Source organism: Ursus maritimus, unplaced genomic scaffold (assembly GCF_017311325.1).
Source record: "Ursus maritimus isolate PB19 unplaced genomic scaffold, ASM1731132v1 scaffold_33, whole genome shotgun sequence".
NCBI classification, from domain to species: domain Eukaryota; kingdom Metazoa; phylum Chordata; class Mammalia; order Carnivora; family Ursidae; genus Ursus; species Ursus maritimus.
The window spans coordinates 28,045,393-28,063,896 of record NW_024425897.1 but is presented as its reverse complement, the minus strand read 5'-3'; the positions used below and the strand labels follow the sequence as shown (position 1 = coordinate 28,063,896).

General features: G+C 56.9%; 1 long non-coding RNA gene across 1 annotated transcript; it reads right to left on the bottom strand.

Moving 5' to 3' along the window:
- Positions 1-6,292: 6,292 nt before the first annotated feature.
- Positions 6,293-17,106, bottom strand: LOC103661116. The gene is made up of 3 exons (XR_567969.2): positions 16,970-17,106; positions 6,793-6,900; positions 6,293-6,587 (listed from the first exon to the last, which is right to left on the bottom strand). It is a non-coding gene; the product is annotated as an uncharacterized LOC103661116 (long non-coding RNA).
- Positions 17,107-18,504: the final 1,398 nt, after the last annotated feature.

Genomic DNA, 18,504 nt, shown 5'->3' with positions numbered 1-18,504 from the left:
TGCAACCTGCTCTTGCCAAATCTTCCATATTTTTAAATAGAAGCTGCAAATCTGGATTTTTTTAAATGTGAAATCCCCTGCTTTTAAAATGTTGGCAAGCAGTTCATATTCAAAACAAAATCATATGTAAGCCTAAGAGACATATCTCTGAGCCAGAAATGCCCCTAGGCTGCCTGTGTGGCCTTCCAGTGACCAGTGAGGTGCCCCAGAGACAGGAGGGCTGCATGGAGGAAGACGCATTTCAACCGGAATGTGATGAGGACAGTGTCGTCCTGGCAGAGTGAACAGTAAACATGGGTCTAACTCTTTAAGAACTTGCCAAAAGTGTCTTGAAGTAGTTGTCAGGGGCTGCAGTGAGCCCCCCACGACGTCTGACGTCCAAACCCCCAGGACCTCGGGATGTGACTGTCGGGGGATAGCATTTAACAAAGATAATAAGGTGGACTGAGGTCATTAGAGTCCAGTGTGACTCGTGTCGTTTTAACACAGGGAATCTAGACAGAGACACACGCAGAGGGACGACCACGAGAGGACCCAGGAGGAAGGCCTGGAACACATCCCTCCTGCCCGGCCTCGGAGGGACCCAGGGCCGAGCTCGTGCTCCCAGCCTCCACCGTGGGAGACACTGGGGTCCACCGCTAAAGCCCCCCCCTCGGTTGGTGGCGCTGGGTCACAGCTGCCGGGCAACCTGATCTGGTAGCGATGGTGTCGCACCGTCTTACCGAGGACGCACGAGGCTCCACCGCTCGCCTCACCGCCCCGCGGTTATCTGTCCTGCCATCACAGCCATCCTACTGTGCGCAGGGCCGTCTGGGGACAGCATGTGTTGTTCGTTTGTAATTGGCTTTTGTTGGGGTGAGAGAATTAAATAAACATAATAGAATTAAACCCTCAAATGTGTACAACTCGGGGGCACTCAGCTTCTCTGCGCTGTGGGGACATCTAGTGCCCACTTGGGCCGACCCGAGGAGACCCATCCTTGCGCAGCTGCTGCCCCCGCGCCCCGCGCCCCGCGCCCGCGCCCGCGCCCGCCCGCCCGCGCCCCGCGCCCGCGCCCGCGCCTGGGCGCCCCGCGCCCGCGCTCTCCCCAGCCCCCGGCCACTGCTCACCAGCTCCCTGTCTCTGGATTTGCCTCTGCGGACGTCTCCCACGCACGGAATCACGGTGCGTGGCTCTCGGCATCTGGCTCCTCCCCCCGGCACCACGTTCTCCAGGTTCATCAGCGGAACGTGTCTGAATAATGTTGCGTATGTGGATGGACACGTCGGGCTCGCCTGCCCGCGTCCGCCGGTGCTCGTGTGCGTGTGCTCCCCGGGGCGGCACGAGGAGCGCTGCCCGAGCGTGGTTTCCACCAGCCTTTCTCTGGCGACCAGTGGTCCTTGGGCTCCGGCCAGCTGCTCACTGCGCACCTCGCGGGCACCTTGGCCTGCCGCCCCCTCCCCACCGCCTGACTTAGCCTCAAGATTCTCCCTTCCATGCGGGTTACGGGAGGGTCAATGGGTCGTTCACACAGAGCGCCACTCATGGATGCCAGCCTGGGGTGCGTTTTCCCAGCCAACTCGGAATTCTCCCACTGGAACCGCTGGGGAATCTGCAGGGTTTCTCCTGTCTGGACCTGGCTTGACGCATTGCCTGTGGTCTTGGTCACCGGGCTGCCGCCGGCAGGGCAGGAGCCAGGCCCCACCCGGGGGCCCTGAGCCCTCGACAGCTCAGCTCAGGGGCACTGCTTTGTTCCTGGCCCCAAGAGAACCACCCCGGATCAAAGGTGCCTCAGATGGATGCGGGTAAGCTAATGGGGCGCCCAAGTCGTTGAGAGAGAGGTGCTAACGGGAGCCTCAGGAGGCCGCATCTCTCTCCTTTCCTGAGAATCAGCCTGCTGGGCGGACAGACTCAGAGCAGGAGCACTGACTCCTGGTCTGGACACCGGGGCTTGGTTTGCGACTGAAAAAACAAGCGGCTTCCTGTGATGTCTGAGCGTCCCGAACTCTAAAAGAGAGTGAGGGAAAGCACTCTTCCTTTTTCTTGAACACAACCACATGCACGCACGGACCCACATGCAGACACACACATAGAGACACACGTGCACACACGTACGCACATACGTGTGAACACACACAAACACACATGCACATATGCACAGAGACCCACATTCACGCACATGGGCAAACACACACGTACATGTGTGCGTGCACATGAACACGTGTGCAAACACATGCAGACATACATGCACACGCAAACCTGCGCACACACGCACACACGCACACACCCCTTCCTAGAGCCTCTCCAACTAATCTTGGAGATGAACCCAGCAATCTCTAGAATAATAAAACCCAGTGGTTTTTATTACTGTCCCAGGCCCTGAAGTCATAAACCGGTGACTATTTCCCCTAAACTCTCAGCAAACAGGCAGGGAACAAGGACGGCTTCTGGGGGACCAGAGGTGATCTGAACGCTGTTACACGGGTGTGTTCACTTTTGAAAAGTCTTCAAGACGTACAGGTAGGATCTGAACCTGCTGGCAGAGTAAAAAGTTAACAGAAGTCTCAAAAAACACTCCCCTCCCCCCGCCGGTCCCTGGTGGGATTCTGAGCTCTCCCTCCCTCCGTGAATGCACTGACCTCGACGTAACAGGTGTGCTGGTTGGTGGAGTCTGAAAGGGCAAGGCCCTGCCTCTTCTGTCGGTTCACCTGTGGGCCGTCCTGCTCCTGAGCTGAGCCACGGCACCCAGGGCAGAGCTGGGACTGGCCCGAACATCGAAGCAACTTCTGTGGCGTCCTGCCGGCCTCCCTGGCAGGCGAGCAGCCAGAGCAGATGTGGGGAAGTTCACTTTGTCAGGAACAGACCAGCAGGCTCGCACAGACCCTTTGATCTCACCTCGGAAGAAAGTTATCATCCGTCCTGAGAATCGCTGCAGTTCGGACATGAAAGACAAAGGGAGGAAGATAGGAGGGCACAGGAAACCCACGAAAACAGAGCGCACGGCCTTTGAACGCCGGCGGTTCCCGGAATGGGCTGCGTCGTGCGGCCAGCAAGCTTCCTCGAGGATTTTCCTTTTTTATCTTTCCTCAGATGGAGATGTGCAAACCCTCGGCTTTTGATTGGGGTGGCCGCACACGCCCGGCCCCTTCATGGGAGGAAGTGGAGTCACTCTGGTCCTGGAGCCGCAGGGGAGGCGGGAGCCATGAGAACAATGGGCAGCTTGGGCAGGCTGGGTGGGGACGGGAACCTTCCTTGCTTTCCCCCCGTCGCCTGGGGAGAGCCGAGGACCCGGAAGAACGTCCGACTTTGGCAGCCACGAGACCCTCACCAAATTGCGCTCAGGCCTGACGAGCCCCGGGGCTCCCGGCCTGCCCTCCTGCCCGAGAAGCCCGGGCTCTTTGGGGCATTTAGTGCAGCGGAGAAGCAGCGTTGCCCTTCGGCCTCTGGGTGGTGGCCCTGGATCTTCGGGCCCGGGAGCTCCGGGTGTGGACAGGACTGGGACTTGGAAGTGGGCAGTCAGAGGAAGGAGGTCTGGGGGAGGCCATGTGCCAGTCCGACGACAGCAGGGGCAGCGAGCTTCAGGAGGCACAGACCCCAGCCTCAGTGGGCCTGCAGGAGTCCGCTGGCCCTGGGGGGGGGGCATGGAGCGGGGATCCCCAGTAGCTCGGCTCTGCGACAGGCCTTCGGACCCTGTGAGCTGCTCGACATCCTTCCTACAAACAGCTGCCGCTTTATCGGCCAGCGCCCACCTGGCAGCCGGGATGCCCCACTGACCATGAACTCGCGGTCCCCACCCCGCCCCCCAGGAGCCTGCAAACCACCCCCTCCGCGTGCTCACCTTCTCCGGCGCCCAGTGCTGCTCACGGCCGTCTTTCCCACCGCAGTGCTTCCAACCACACGTTTGAATGTGTCCGTCCTCTCTTCTGTCCTTCACGCACACAGCAAGGGGTCTGGAGTGCCCTAATCGACTCAGCCGAGCGGCGTCTCCAGGGCGCGGGGAGGCGGAAGGTCGGCATGCGAGGTGTGATCGCCCTGGAACCGGACTCCCACCGCAGGGGGTCGGGTCTCCGCGTCCGCGACTGCAGGGCGCTCCTGGGCCCTTCTGTCTGCGCCGTGCGTTTCTTTACCACGAGACAGTACCTGCCCCCAGTTCCTCACGTGTCCGCATCACCTGCAGCTGTCGCCTGCAGAGTTCCCATCTGGTCTGCAAGACCCCAGCCCCACGGCTCTCCGGGGGACGCAGGTTCACAACAGCCGAGCCCAAGCCGAGCCCGCGGGAAGTAGGTCCGCGGGGCGCGCCTCCACGGGACACAGCGAAGGGAGTGTTTCCGAGTCAGAACTACGGGCACTTGGAGTGTTTCTCTACGGAGCCGTCCTGGGGGGCAATCGCTGTCCCCACACCAGCATTCCCCTGTTGGCATCAGGCGAGGAACCCGTCAGCAGCCCGGACGGTGGGAAACGGGCTCTCACCTGAGCTAAGGGGCTCCTCACCCTCCCACACCGTGATTCGCGTTCATATTTCCGCTTCCTTCTGCCTTTCCCTGTCCTTTGCCCTTTTGCTGTGAGGCTGCTTACCTTCTTCGCGTGGGCTCACGGGAGCCCCCTGGGTGCTCAGGATGCAAAGCCTCGGCGGCCAGCCCCCTGCAGGCCCTTCCTTCCCATCTGAACTTCCCTTCGCGTGTGATCACTGGAGCTGACAGAATTTTACGTGTGGTTGTACCAGGTTTTCCGTTTTCTGTGTTCTGTTACTGAATGAACACGCTCCCTTACGCCAGCTCGGCTCACGCGTCACACGGCGGCTCAAGCTCCACTCGCTGAACGGACAAGTGGTCCCCACCAACCGCCGGTGTGCACACGGGCTTGGTGCGTGAGTGTGCACGCACACGTGTGCAAGGGCACGCATGTCACTTCACACATAAACACACATAGGTCCACACGCATATGCACATACATAACAATATGTTTTACAGAGGAGGACCTGGTCATGTATTACACAGAACATCACAGATACAAAATCTACATGACCAGCTCTCCTCTGTAAGATGAAGAGCGAACGGACAAGGTATCTCTTCTGGGAGGGTGGGAACAGTAGCATGCATGGCGACACACCAATACTATGAGAGTGCTGGGTACCATTTCTTTCTTTCCCACCAGACTTCAGGTCAGCAGGAAAACGTCTTTGAAGGCCAAGAATCTCATGAAGTCCTTATAGGAAAACACCCTTGCTCTTCACAACAGCTAGTATTTAGTAAGCCCCACTCCACACCAGAAAGGCTACAGCACCTTTCAATTACTGTCTTCATTCCACGGTCTGCACACCTGAGGCTCCTGGGCGGCCAGGGCTGTTCCCGGGAGAAGGAGCGGCGTGCAGGGCGGTGCTGAGCTCGCACCCGGGAGGCCGTGTTTCCAACGTGTGGGCTTCGTCCTGCAACCAGCTTGCCTCCCACTCGATAACTAAATGGGGCCCGTTTCTTTTTAAGCTGAGTTTTTAAAAGATGATTTTGGATATGATTTTGACTTTATAATCTCTTGGCTGTTCTTTTTTTCTTTTTCTTTTTTCTTTTTTTGGCTGTTCTTATTTTAAATAAAAAAGAAGGAAACTCAACCACCTTTTGATTCTGAATGACATTATTGGCAAAATTTCATACCACACTTTCTCCAAACCCCTTCATTAAAATTCAGGAGCTCCCTTTGACCCCACATCACACAAAACACCCGTTGGGTGCTGGGCTACTTGTTTTCAGGCATTTTAAAAACACAGACTCCTTCTTCTGACAACAGGGGCCAGTGGGGGGCCTACTCCCCTAGATTCTTCTGGTCATTCCTTACAGATGGACAGGGTCAGAAATGAGAAGACTGAAAAAATACTTATTTAAACTCCAGAAAAGTAGGGTAGGATTTTGGGTCATCTTCGTGATATAGTTTCCACCCCCACCCCCATCCCTGTGGAATTTGGGGGGATTGTGTCTTTGGCAGCAAAGATTAAGTGGGCTGCTTACCCCCCACAGAGGGTTTAATTGGCAACAGAGTCAGAACCCACTGATGTGTGCAAAATTCATTATTGTATTTGGGGTTGGAATGCTTGCACGGCCCAGCCGTTTCCCTTTCTGATTTTCCCACAAGTGTTCAAAAAGACCTTGTGTCTCCGTGCCAGAGTGTCAGCTCCCCGGTGGGGCCAGGTTCCTGAGTTATGTTTTCCAGTAACCTCCAGGGTGAGAGGAAGGGTGTGTAAATCCTTTAGCTTCTGCTACCCCCGGGTCGGGCAAAGGAACGTGCCGGAGGGGAAGAGGAGAATGAACGCTTAGCAGTGGTAACAGTTCTGCTAATCAGGATTTATTAGAATGCACAGGCCAGCTGTGGGGGAGATGGGGGGGACCCAGGGAAATCTTTCCTGGGGCTCCTTTTAGGGTCTGCAAGGAATGTCCAGGTTACACGGGACCTGGTACGGACGGCCCTCGAGAAGCTGGGAGTTCCATTCTCCACATTCGTCCTAACATGTTGAATCATGAAAAGACAGGCGGTTTCATGTCGAAAGGTTTACTTCCGCTCCGTCCCTGTGAATATCATGGACGTTTGCTGCTTTCTGGACACAGGACGGCCCCTTACCCCTGTTTGGGTAATAGCATTTTTGGTTAAGGCAGACCAAGCTCTGAACAAATAGACCACAGAGTCCGTACCTCATACACTTGGTAACATCCATGCCTTTTTCATGTCATAGTACAAGGGCGGGGGGCACTCTGCTCCACGGGGTCATTTGGAGACCCAGGTTAAGCAAGACCCCCGCCCCGACCCTCTTCAGCGTGCAGCACCCACCTGTCAGGTGGAGAGAGGTCTGCTGGATGGGTCCCATCACTTTGCGCATTCCAGGGGCTGGGCCTCAGGAACGTGGCCATGCCTACCTGCAGAGGAGGCTGGGACCATCTGTCAGAAAGAAGGAGGGGAGGATGGATTTTGGAGCACCATCTCTCAAGGAACCCCCCACAAAACACACACAGCGTAAGTGGACTCAGTGGGTCTATAAATCAGGTTGCCCTGCCCCTTCCCACCAAAGGCGTGGGCAGCTGATCCAAACTTGGCCAACTGGACTATTTTTCCCATGACTTTAAAACCTGAGTGACATTTGCTAGGACAGATTTTTTTTTTTTTTAATGAAATTAAGCAGGTTAATCCCCGTGACAGTTGATGAGAACTTCAAGCTCTTCCTGCTTCTTTCCCAAGACCGGTCCTCCCGCCTTCCCACTGGTTCTGGGAGCTCCTCGTGGAGTTCTGTCAAATGATCCTTTCCATTAATTAGGCAAGGCTGTTGCTACAGGCAACAAGCAAAGAATGCCTACTGATAGAGGGGCTGAGCTCTGAGGATTCGGGTTAACCCGACTTGATAATATGCCATGTAAGCAGAAAGTACCCTGGGGAAGTCCCGCCATATCTGTGTGTCATTCTCAAGCAGCCTCTAGTCATCTTGTGTCTACGTCCTGAGCATGAATTGTAGAAATGGGGACTTGGTGTAGTTGGGTAGACAGGACGCGGCATGAGAGGAGGTATCTGGAAGTCATTGCATTCTGCTCCCAGGAATACAGAATCCTTGGGATTCAACGCAGATCTTGCAATTATCAACGTGTCACACAAACCTTTAAGTTGCTTATGTTTTATTTGGCGGTAAGATGACCAGTCCACCTCCGATTTTGTGAAGACCAAATGTGGCAAAAGATATTAAGGCATTTCAAAAAAGCACAAACGTGGGCATCTGGGGGGGCTCAGTCGGTGAAGCGTCTGCCTTCGGCTCAGGTCATGATCTCAGGGTCCTGGGATCGAGCCCCGAGTCCGGCTCCCTGCTCAGCGGGGAGTCTGCTTCTTCCTCTGCCTCTGCCCCTCCTCCCTGTTTGTGCTCTCTCTCTCTCTCTTTCTTTCAAATAAATGAAAAAAAACACTTTTTCCAAAAAAAGTGCGAATGTTGCACAAATGTCAGATGTTTTTTCTCTACATTAAAACCAGTCAGGAGCAAACACAAGGGTCGATCAGAATCTGAAAGGGTAAAACAAAACTAAACCCAAACCAAGAAAACTCCCACCCTGAGGTAGAAAGCTGCCTCGCGGCACATATCTCCTCAATGGGGATGGATTTGGGTGGGGGCTACCTGCCCGCGGCACGCGGAGCAAAAGTGTCTCCAGCTATTCGCTTGACTTGCAAGGTGTTTGCATTTTTTAAGTAGCCCCAATTTTAAAAGAACAGGAAATTTCAGGTAAACGTTTCGATTTCTTGCTCTTATGGTAAAACCCAAGATTCTGCTCCTTTTCACCTTCATGGCTTTGTGGTGGGCGCCTCCCGGCAGGGCGGGGTCACAGCGCCCTCTCTAGGCAGGGCATCCCCTCGCGCCCAGCCCAGCCTGCGCGTTCATTAACGTTACCAGGTCAGCCCCTCGAGGCATTTACCTTTGCAGCCCCTGGTGGGGTTTTTGCGGGATTTACCCTACAAGTGATGGCTGAGTCCCTAAGGGGCAGGGACCCACTGTCGTCCACGAGACGCCCGCTGAACCTTTCGTGGCCACGTCCCTTCACGCCTTGGTCTCCTTGCCCATGCTCCAGACAATCAGAAACCTCACATTCAGTGTTCCAGCCCCATTTCAGGTTTCTGCTATCATTCTCCATCGCACCAGCTTCTTCCCCCAGACCCCACTCCTGGAGACACCAATGCGGTACCCACACCATCTGGGTGGTTGGGAAGAAAGCCACACAGCTGGGGCGTAATTGTTACCTGGAACCAAATTATTTTTAATGACTTTTGGAAGCTTCCCAGCCCCCTCCCCTCTCCCACCCACCCATGGAGTTTCACAGCCTCTGGGGCAGGTCGGTGCCCTACATCGAAAGCACTAAAGCTGCCCGGCCGGTGATGACGAAGACCGGGGTGATAAGCCCAACCAGGATAAACATCAAGAGGGGGATGCCGGTTTTTCATGCTGATCCAAGGAGGCGCTATTAGAGGCAGGGGATGAAAGGGAAGGAAACTTCAGGCTGATTGTCAGGATAATTTTCCCAAGAGCGAAATCAATTAGCCTCTGAAGATGGGCTTCTCGGCAGCAATACCCTTCAAAGCCAACAGTGAAGGATGCCCGAAAGCGGGAACAGGCAAGCCCCCAGCCCAGGATGGAGAGGGGAGGCTCCTGGAGCCTCCCCACCCCATCCCCCTAATTTCTTTAAATGAATTTTCCAGGCAAAACATGTTTCTTTCTCGAGATCTGTTGCAGCACGCTCGACCTGAGCTCATTCCTGACTCACCATCCTGACAGCATCTGCTGGGCCATTGTTTGTCCTTTTTGGGCTTCTGTTCAGAGCTAGGAGCTCGAACCAATGGTCAACTGCCCTCCCGGCCTCGCGCCTCTCTCCCTAAGCCCCTGACCTTTGGGTCTGACCACTGAGAGCTTCCTGACACAAGGCAGTGAGAGTCTGTGGAGCTATGTGCCAGGCACCGTTCTGCCCACTGGGCAGCAGAGCTGGGAGCGCAAGACCCCCACCTGCGTGGAGAGACGGGGATAATCTAGCGGAGTCGTTGCAGGGGACACGTCAACAATGGTGGGTCTCAAAGTCTTCCTCGCCAGCAGGAACATAATTAGTTTAGGAGCAATGTGCCCAAAGCACTCAATTTCCCTGACTCTCTTGCAGCTGACAAACCCTGACCTACGAGGTGAGCACAGGTGTTACTGGGGCGGGGGGGCTGCCAGGACAGCTTGTCTAAGGCTGGGGGGCCCCTCTGCTGTGCCTGTTGACCCTCACCTTCTGGATCATGGCTGCACTGCATGGTCACCTTGCTACCATGAGGACAAACGTCACGTATACATACAGTGGAGCGAGGAGAGGGAGGGAGCCTGGTTCCCTGGGCAGCTCAGGCATTCCTGCCTCCAGAACCCTCCTAACGCTAGCAACATAAACTCCTTAGTAAGTTAGCACATAAAACTAGTTCTAATACTTAAGTCTCTTTTATTCGTTCAGATAACCCACCTCTGATCATAAGCACAAGGAACTCAGAAATGCTACTTTTAAACGGCCATCTTGTTCCTCGCGTCGTGATTGCTGGGGTGGTTGTTACCTGCTGCTGACTTGCAAACCCGTCCTCCTCCGAAAGCTGCCGCAGAGCTGGGCTTGGCTGCGCCCGTCCCCGAGCGTCCACAGGTGGCTTCTCCACGATGAGGTGGTCTGGGGAGTGAGCGGAGGCTGACAGCAATGTTCCAGGGAACAAAGCAGGAGCCACGCAGCCTTTCGGGGCCCGGCCTCCGGCACCACACTGCAGTGGTTCTGCTGTCCTGTGTGCAGGGACGCGGTCCCAAGCCAGCCCAGGCTCAAGGGGACGGGCCTGTGACCCCACCTCTCAGGGGGGAAGCCGAGCTTCTGAGCCCCTCCATCCTCTCGAGCCTGCGTCTGGCCACCTCCTCCAGGAGGCCTCTCCTCTCCGCCCGCCCTCCCGCTCCCCTCTCTGCCCGGTCACTTTGGCCGCACACTCATTTGGCAATCATCCCCCCTGCCCGATGTTGCTGGCTTGTGTGCCTGGATTCCCTGACCAGCTTTGGAGCCCGGACGAAATCTCATTGCTTTATGGCCGCCTCGCCCGAGAGCCCTCCTCGTCATGCTCTTGACTCTGGATATTTCTGCTTCTCTGTCTCTTCTTTATCTCCTTTCTCTTGACCCCTCCTGAGGCCATATTTGTAAGTGACTATGGACACGGGTTTTAAGAGGCGAGTGACCGATCTCACCACTGTGTGACCTGAGGCTAGTGATTCAAGCCTCGGTGGGTCCGTCTGAAACACGGACAGCACGGTGAGGGCTGAGCGCAGGCGAGCCCCGAGACACGGCCCCAGGCATGCACTCGTGTGCGAAATGGTCCCTGCCATCCCCGCCGTCACCAACTCGGTGGCCTGCACGTCCTCCTGCTGCCTCGCACGGACCCGGCTCCCCATGGAACACCCCTAGAGGCAGGGGGTCCGCTGAGAGTGAGCCGGGCCGGCATCCACGTAATCAACGGGAGGGACAAGTGGATAGCAAGGGTTTGGAAAGCAAACAAGGCTAGAGGAAGTCTGGAGACTTTCAGACACAGTCTGCGGCAAAACCAAACAAAGACAGTCGAGTGGACGGTGATGTCATCGCTCTGGTCAACAGCAGAGGAAGTTGTCACCGTGCTCCGGGACCTCCCCCCTGGAGCCCCCGACCTGCCTTTCTCAGGCCCTAGTGGGCCCTGGGGTCGCCTCACATTTCCCGGGGCAGCGTCCCACTTTTGTACGTGCGCCTCTCATAACGTCAGGTGCACACACCCCGTGCGGGGCAGAGACCCCAGAGGCCGCTTGTGGTCGTTTCTGGGCTCAACGTTGGCTTTTACAACCGGAAACAACCGAGCGAGCACTCGTCTAGCAGGCCTGCTCCACGGGGGTGAAGCATGACGAGGGAAGCGAAGGTCATTCTCAGGAAGGTCGGGCGGAGCCTCCGGACGGGTCCTCGTCCCTTTGCTGGCCTGACCGTAGGCGCTATTCCAAACCGGCCGCACTCGCCCTGTACCAGGCGGGGGGAGGGGCGTTGCTTCCCATACGCTGATATTTAAGGGAAGTTTGTTAATACATAGAATGACGGTGTATCCTTTACACTTCTTGAAAACCGTGTGTGTTGTTCTCTAAGACCCACGCACAGATAGCAATCACCTACCCGCTCGGTGCCTCTGTGTCCTCCTCTGGGAAATGGGTACAACCCCAGGGCCGGCTCATAGGGTCCCCAGAGACATGACTGAGACGCCGCTCGCTTCAGCTCGTGTTCCCTGAGTTGACACACTGAAACAGCCTGCCTTCCAGAAGTCACCCTCCTCATCGGTGGCTCTGGGAAATCCCAGAATCTGTCCCTCTAACTAGGGCCCCAGTCCTCCGCCCTCCCTCCCCGTCTGTCCTCCCCATGCTTTCCTACCGCATTTACGGTCACACCCAGGGCCGCCTGGGCTCCTGCTGCCACTTCCCCCACCCCACCCCCCGTACCGCAGGCTCTGTGCACACGAGGCCTTTGTGCCAACGTCGCCTCCCGTCACCTCCACGGTGGGGCCTCCCAGCCATCCTGCCCAGGGCAGCCTCTGAGCCCCAGCCAGCCTCCCTCTCTCTCTCTCTCTCTCTCTCTCGCCATGACGAGATACAGCACATCCTCGTGGCCCCGGCTTCTCTTGCTTCATGCACCATCACCTCCTATGATATCCTTCCTTCTTATTCTCATCCCAGGGGCACAGTCGGCTTCAGTGTGACTGATGTTGACTTACAGACAGCAGCTCCAGGAGACTCCAGAAGTCTGCTCGTCGACAGACTCTCTGTGGGACAGCGGGCTGCGCACGTGCCCCCTGAGCACCTTCGAGGAGCACACGAAGACCCGCCTTTGACCGTGTCCTCGTCAGCTCACGCACCGCAGAGGGACACCCGCCTCCTCCCTCTGTACTAGGATTCTCCCACGTGAGAAATATTCATCCGTTTCTCCCCGGTCGGAGCCGCATCTGATCATCTGAGTTAACCCTGTGCTAAGGTGCCAAGCGCGAGAATCAGAAGCTCCCAAAGCTCCCGGGGGAGGAGAGAGCGTGGCGCGTGGTCACAGAGGTGCCAGGACTGTGCCGTGCCCCGTGTGGACCCCTGCGGCTCCCCACCCGGCATGCCTCACCAGGCCCCTTCCTTGCACCTCCAGGTGGAGCCCCTCTCGCTAGAAAGATCGCCAGGGGTTCTAAAATACATCTCGAATCTGACGTGGAAAGCCAGCTCCCTGGGGGTGGAAACGAACCGCGCTCCCTTCCGGGGTGGGCGAGGCTTCGAGGCTCACTTCCAAGAGGGCAAAGCCGGCGAGCAGGGGGAGTCGGACGAGGTGGCCCGAGCCCCGCACCTGTGCTCTGTCCCGGCTCACTGACTCCGGGGACATCAGATGCCGTGTCACGAGGACACGCGGGCTGCTCTGTGGAGGAGCCCACGAGAGGGGAGCTGAGTTGGTGGAGCGCCCTGTCCCCCCGCAGGGCTGCCACCCAGCCTCGGCCACCCTGCTGAGAGCCGCCGAGCCAGCCCCCCGCCGTCTCAGCCGCAGAAACCAGCAATAAACGCTCGTTGTGCTAAGTGTTGGGGGAGTTCGTTACACGGCAGTGGGGGCTCCACGCAGGATGCCTGCGTTCCTAGGACACCCCCGCCGCACCTCGTGAGTGCACGATGCCTCTGGCCATTCCTTTGTGCGCCCACTTACCACCTGTCTCTGCCCTTTGACGGTCCCCTTGGGCCCAAGTTAGGGGGTAACTCAGGCGGAACAGCGACACGTGTGGGGGGTTGTGAGGAACAGCTATTACACGACGCACCAAACACGCCGGCACAGAGCAAGCACTCGGCAGCTGGGGTTCCAGGGCAGGCGTCCATGGTGCTGGTCACCTCGCTGACCCTGCTGATGACAGAGACCCCTGGGCCACCACCCGAACGGACCGCATCCGTGAAGGCACCACGCTCCGCTGTGCAGCCGTGGCCACGCCGTCTCTCCAGGGATCCCCTGTGTCTCCTGGGCCCTGCCCGTCCCTCAGCTTCGACCCACAGCCAGCCCCTCCAGGGCCAGACACAGGTCCCCGTGGCCACTCTGAGAAGGACGTCACGCTGCCTCCCATTGCCTCCGAAGTCCTCCCAGGCGTGCCGAGATCTGAGCGCAGCGTGGGCGCTCGCTGGCCGTGCCCTGGTACACGTTGGGGACAGATGTGCGTGGGAAGCCGGGAAGAGCTCCGGGAGGAAGGTCCGTACCTGAGCAGAATATCTAACAGATACCTTCTTTCAGTTAATTTTTAAAAATTCAAGCCATCCCTTTCNCTACTTGCGGCATTCGCCATCACGGAAGAGGACACGTAGTAAATTAGGGTTCTCTTCCTTCACGAAGCGCGAGGAGGCTGTCTGGTGTTCACGCCTTTCGAGCGCTGAGCCGGGGTCCCGCCGGGTCACGGCTCTCTCTGTGCCGGCTCCGCGAACAAGCGTGTATCTGGGGCACAGACTGAATGCTCCTGCCTGGAAAGTAGGCCAGCGTCTGTCACTGTCGCGGCCGGCCCGGGAAAGCGGTCTGAGCTTTGCGGTGTGATCTTGGACAGTGTCGCGCTGGGTCCTCACGGCCGCGCTCTGGGGTCAGCGGGCACGCATCGGGTTTGCGATCACCTCAGAGACGAGAAAGATGAGGTACGGGGTGGGGGGCATACGTGGCTTTCCCAGGTCACCAGGTCTGTGAGCTGCAAATCTGGGTTTGAACCCAGAGTGTCTGATTCACGTGTGGCACGTTTTGTGCCGACTGGGCCGATCCTTCTGTGGTCGTCACTTCTTACATAAACCAGATTTCAGACAGATGCCTACGGGATGCACCCCGACCTCTAGGAGGGGTGGAGCCAAGCTGTGTCTGTGCCGCAGAAATGAGACTGTTTGGAGACGTGTGCTATTCCAGGTCCCGGGGACTCACTCTGACCTTCTAGGACTCCTCTTCCAAAACATGTTCTCTGCCCTCTTTTCCATACACCTTTTAGGTTAAAAGGAAAAACCTCCGGGAGCACCTGGGCAGCTCAGTCAGTGAGGCGTGCGACTCTTGATCTCGAGGCTGTGAGTTCGAGCCCCACGTCGGGTGTAGAGATGACTTAAAATAAATAGCTCCTCTGACTCTCTCTTGACAGTGACTCTGGGTTGCAGGTGGACTCAATTATTCCTATTCCTATTTAAAGATGAATAAATGGGGCTGCCCGGGACTAATGAAGGGCACATGTGAAACCAGACTCTATTTTATTCTATGCAGGACTTTTTTGCTCTGATCAATAATTTGGTGATCGAAATAAAATTGTGAATTGAACCTATACCTGATTCCTTCTTAACGTTTTAACCAGGGAGAATGAAAATAAAAGACAAGAGAATTCAGAGCCAAGGAGAGTTTATAATTCTTTTCTCTTGACTGTCATGTGAAACCTGACCAAATCAGGCGGGGCTGGACCTCCCATCCCTTTGAAGGGCCTGGGAGGGTGTGGAACTGCCAGGGAAGAAGTGACTTTCAGCTGAGCCTGGTTTCACAAAACCCTGTAGACTGGGACAGGGAGCTGAGAATCTTATAACTCCTGGTAGCTATGTACTGTTGAGCAGGTTGTACACTGCATCAGGGCACCAGGCAAGGAGGCTGGAGCACTTCTTTCTAATCCACGTACAACCACCATTTGCTGGCCAAGCCTGTATCAGAGTGGTTGAGTCAGTCCAGAGGGGGTGTGTTTTCCCAGTTTGACAAAAGCCCTGCAGAAATGACCCATAGCCTTCTTCTTTCTCACTTTGAGGGGAGACCTGGCTGGTGAATCATATGGGGAATGCATTCTTGCCTAAACATGGCTAACCCTTTCTGGAAGGTGTCACGGTGCCACGACAGAGATGCATAGGTTTGGGGTACCCGATTTTGCTCTCACCTGAAGAATTAGGACCCTGTCTGCTTATCAGAGCTCCACTAGATACTAGGGGCCTCCCTCCATCTGACTCCTTGATGTGTCAGTGGTCCCCGTCCTCACGGATGAGGCCAAGCACCCCTGCACTTCAGGAGGGGGCTCTCAGGTCCTACGGTCCACCCCAGAACTCACACAGCGGGCCAGGCAAGGACAGGGTGGCGCAAGGTATCACATCCGGGAAGAACACAGGCTCTGAAGGTGGACTCCTGACCCCGCCTCTCACCAGCCGTGGCCTTTCTATGTCAGAGATGAACACACAGCATCTCCCATCCCACAGGCTTTTCTGAGGTGTGATTTGCTCCCCCTCCCTCCCAATAAGTGACAGGCCACACTCCTCTCCCCTCGAATCTAGGTTGGCCGCGGTGATTTGCTCATAACTGATGGAATACGGTGGGGGACTCTGCCGGATTCTGCGGTCACGGGGGGTCCACCTGGCCGTCTTAGAGCCTCAGCTCTCTGGACACTCCCTCCCAGGGGCCCTGTCCTTAGAACGTGGCCACCAGGTTGTGGGAAGCCCAAGCCCCAAGAGGAGGGGTGCATGGAGGTGCTGGGGACTCAGGCCAACCTGAGTCACTGCAGCCAGGACTGGATGTGTGAGAGAGAAAGCCTCCAGAAGTTTCCGCTCCTGGGTGCTCAGATGCCCCCAGTCTTCAAGCCTTGCTGGCTGGCCCGCCAGACATCATGAAACAGAGAAGAGCCATCCTGTCCCATCTTCTCTGAGTTCCTGATCCACAGAATCCCGGATCCCAGAAGTGTTTGCTGTTTCTGGCTGCCGGACTTGGGGTGGCTTGTCACACAGCAGCAGACGGCTGGCCTGGTGACAAACACGGGGCCTCGTTCATGGGGATCGTAGTGGGGTGAACGGTGTCCCCCAAATCGGCCCACGTTCTCACCCTCAGTCCCCAGGGTGGGACTTTACTTGGAAACAGGGTCTTTGCAGGTGTAATTATGTTCCAGATCACCCCGGATTTGGGCTGGGCCTGCTGACTTCCCTCCGGTCGGGCCTGGGGTTCCCCGCCTCCCCGCCAGCCACCCCTGCTGTCCGCCCGCCTCGTGAGACCACCGGCGCTGTCTGGGGCAAGCGGTGGGCCGGGCCCAGCTGCGGCAGGTGGCCCGGGGCATTCAGCCCTCGGTTTCCTGGAGGCTTTGGCAGCACTTCTGAGCACCTCCGGGGGCGGCCGCGATAACACCCGGGAGGCGGCCGGGCTGAGCTCACCTCCTCGGCCCGGTTTGTTTGCAAACACAGATGCTTATCTGCGCCTGGCGCTGGTGCTGGCTCTGCTGGAAAATCTGGGCGGGTCCCGACGGCCAGGTGGAACCACCACACCAGCTGGCAGCGGCCCCAACGCTTTGGGGGAAAGGCGGGCCTGCTGAGTCGGAGACCTGGAGCGCTCGGGCCTCCCTGCGCAGGGGCTGGCCTCCCCGCTGGGTCCAGGGGGATCCGAGCCAGAAGCCCCTCCCTGCTCTGCTCAAAGCCGTCCCTGGGTGGGAATGGGCCTGGTTCTGTCTCCTCACTCACCTGGGGCACAGAAGAGGCGTGGAACGGGAGCATGTGACCCGGGGCGGCGGGCACAGACGGGAGCGGCCGGGCAGATGTCTCCATTAATGCCAACTCATCGTTGCTAGAGCTTTTCCTCCGCTCAGCACCCACTGTCTCATGTGTTGGGACCGTTCTTAGGCCCACTTTCTAGGGGAGAAATCTGGGGTTCAGAGCAAGACCAAACAGCTCACCGGTGGGCGGTGTGATCAGGATTTGACCCAGTCTGACCCCAGGGATCCTGCCTAGGGAGCAGAGGGAGTCTAGATTTTATCTGCAAGAACAGGCAGGCAGAAGTATGAAGAGAAGCAGGAGGAAAAGGTAAACAGGAGGTGGCGAGAGTTATCAAACGTTTTAGCGGTGCCGATGCTTACGCTGGGGGTTTGCGTTAGCTCCCCGGGGCCCCTGTAATAAGCTACCACAAACCGGGGGGGTGGGGGGGTTAAAAACAGAAGTGTGTGCTTTCACAGCTCCGCAGCCAGAGGCCTGAAACCAGGGTGTGGGCAGGGCCGCGCTGGGGCTCGGGGGAGGGCGCTTCCTGCCTCGTCCAGGCGTCCCTTGGTCTGCGGCGTGTCCTTCCAGTCCCTGCCTCTGTCCCCACATGACCCGCTCTCCCTGCCTCGCCCCTCCAGACCCCGCCCCTTTGTCTCGTGAAGACACCATGCTTTGGATTTAGTGCCCACCCTAAAGCCGGGCGATTTCACCTAGAAACCCGCAACTAATCACGTCTGCAGAGACGACACGCCCAAGGAAGGTCACGCAGGCAGGCTCTGGGTGGATGCGAATTTGAGGGATTCTCTTCGACCCCGCACGGAAGTGATGACTCTACAGGCTTGTGGCAAAGGTGAAAGTCTGTCTTTCTGCCAATATCCAACCAAATAATGGGCCCTTTTCTCCCCTCCGCTTGATTTTTGGTACCCCTTTGCTTTGGATGGTCTCAAATCTCATCCCTGCGAAGTCTGGGGTGGAGGGTAATGAACTTTCATCTATTAATTTCTTTTAAGATCGTCTTTAAATTATTTGGGCCTGAGGCGTCCAAGCTACATCCATTTGGAGTTTGTTCAGATGAAAAAGTCAGGTCACCGAAGCTTTGGTCAGCAGGATAGACGGAAAGGGACCTCTCCTGGCTTTTCCTAGAAAATATTATTGTTTTCTCGGAGCGTCTGAACGCTATTGTCCAAAGTGCCACTGGAGGCCACAGCGAGATTGACATTTGGGGGACGGACGTCAACATGCGGCCCCAGGAGACCCGTGTGAGCTCTTCCCAGGCTACTATCCAAAGAAAGCTGTGGATTTTGTTAACGGTCTTTGAGGCAGTGCACCCCAAAGGGTAACTGAGAAGGACGTTAGCCCACGTGCCCCTGTCCGTGATTTCAAGGGGGCGATTCACTCGGGGTCATAGGGTATCTCCTTACAGGCTGATTGTTTGCTCTTCGAATCAGTAAGTACTCACTAAACATGACCTGTGTCCTGACTACAAGCCTGGTGGCTCCCGTGTCCCTGGTGGTTCCCCACGT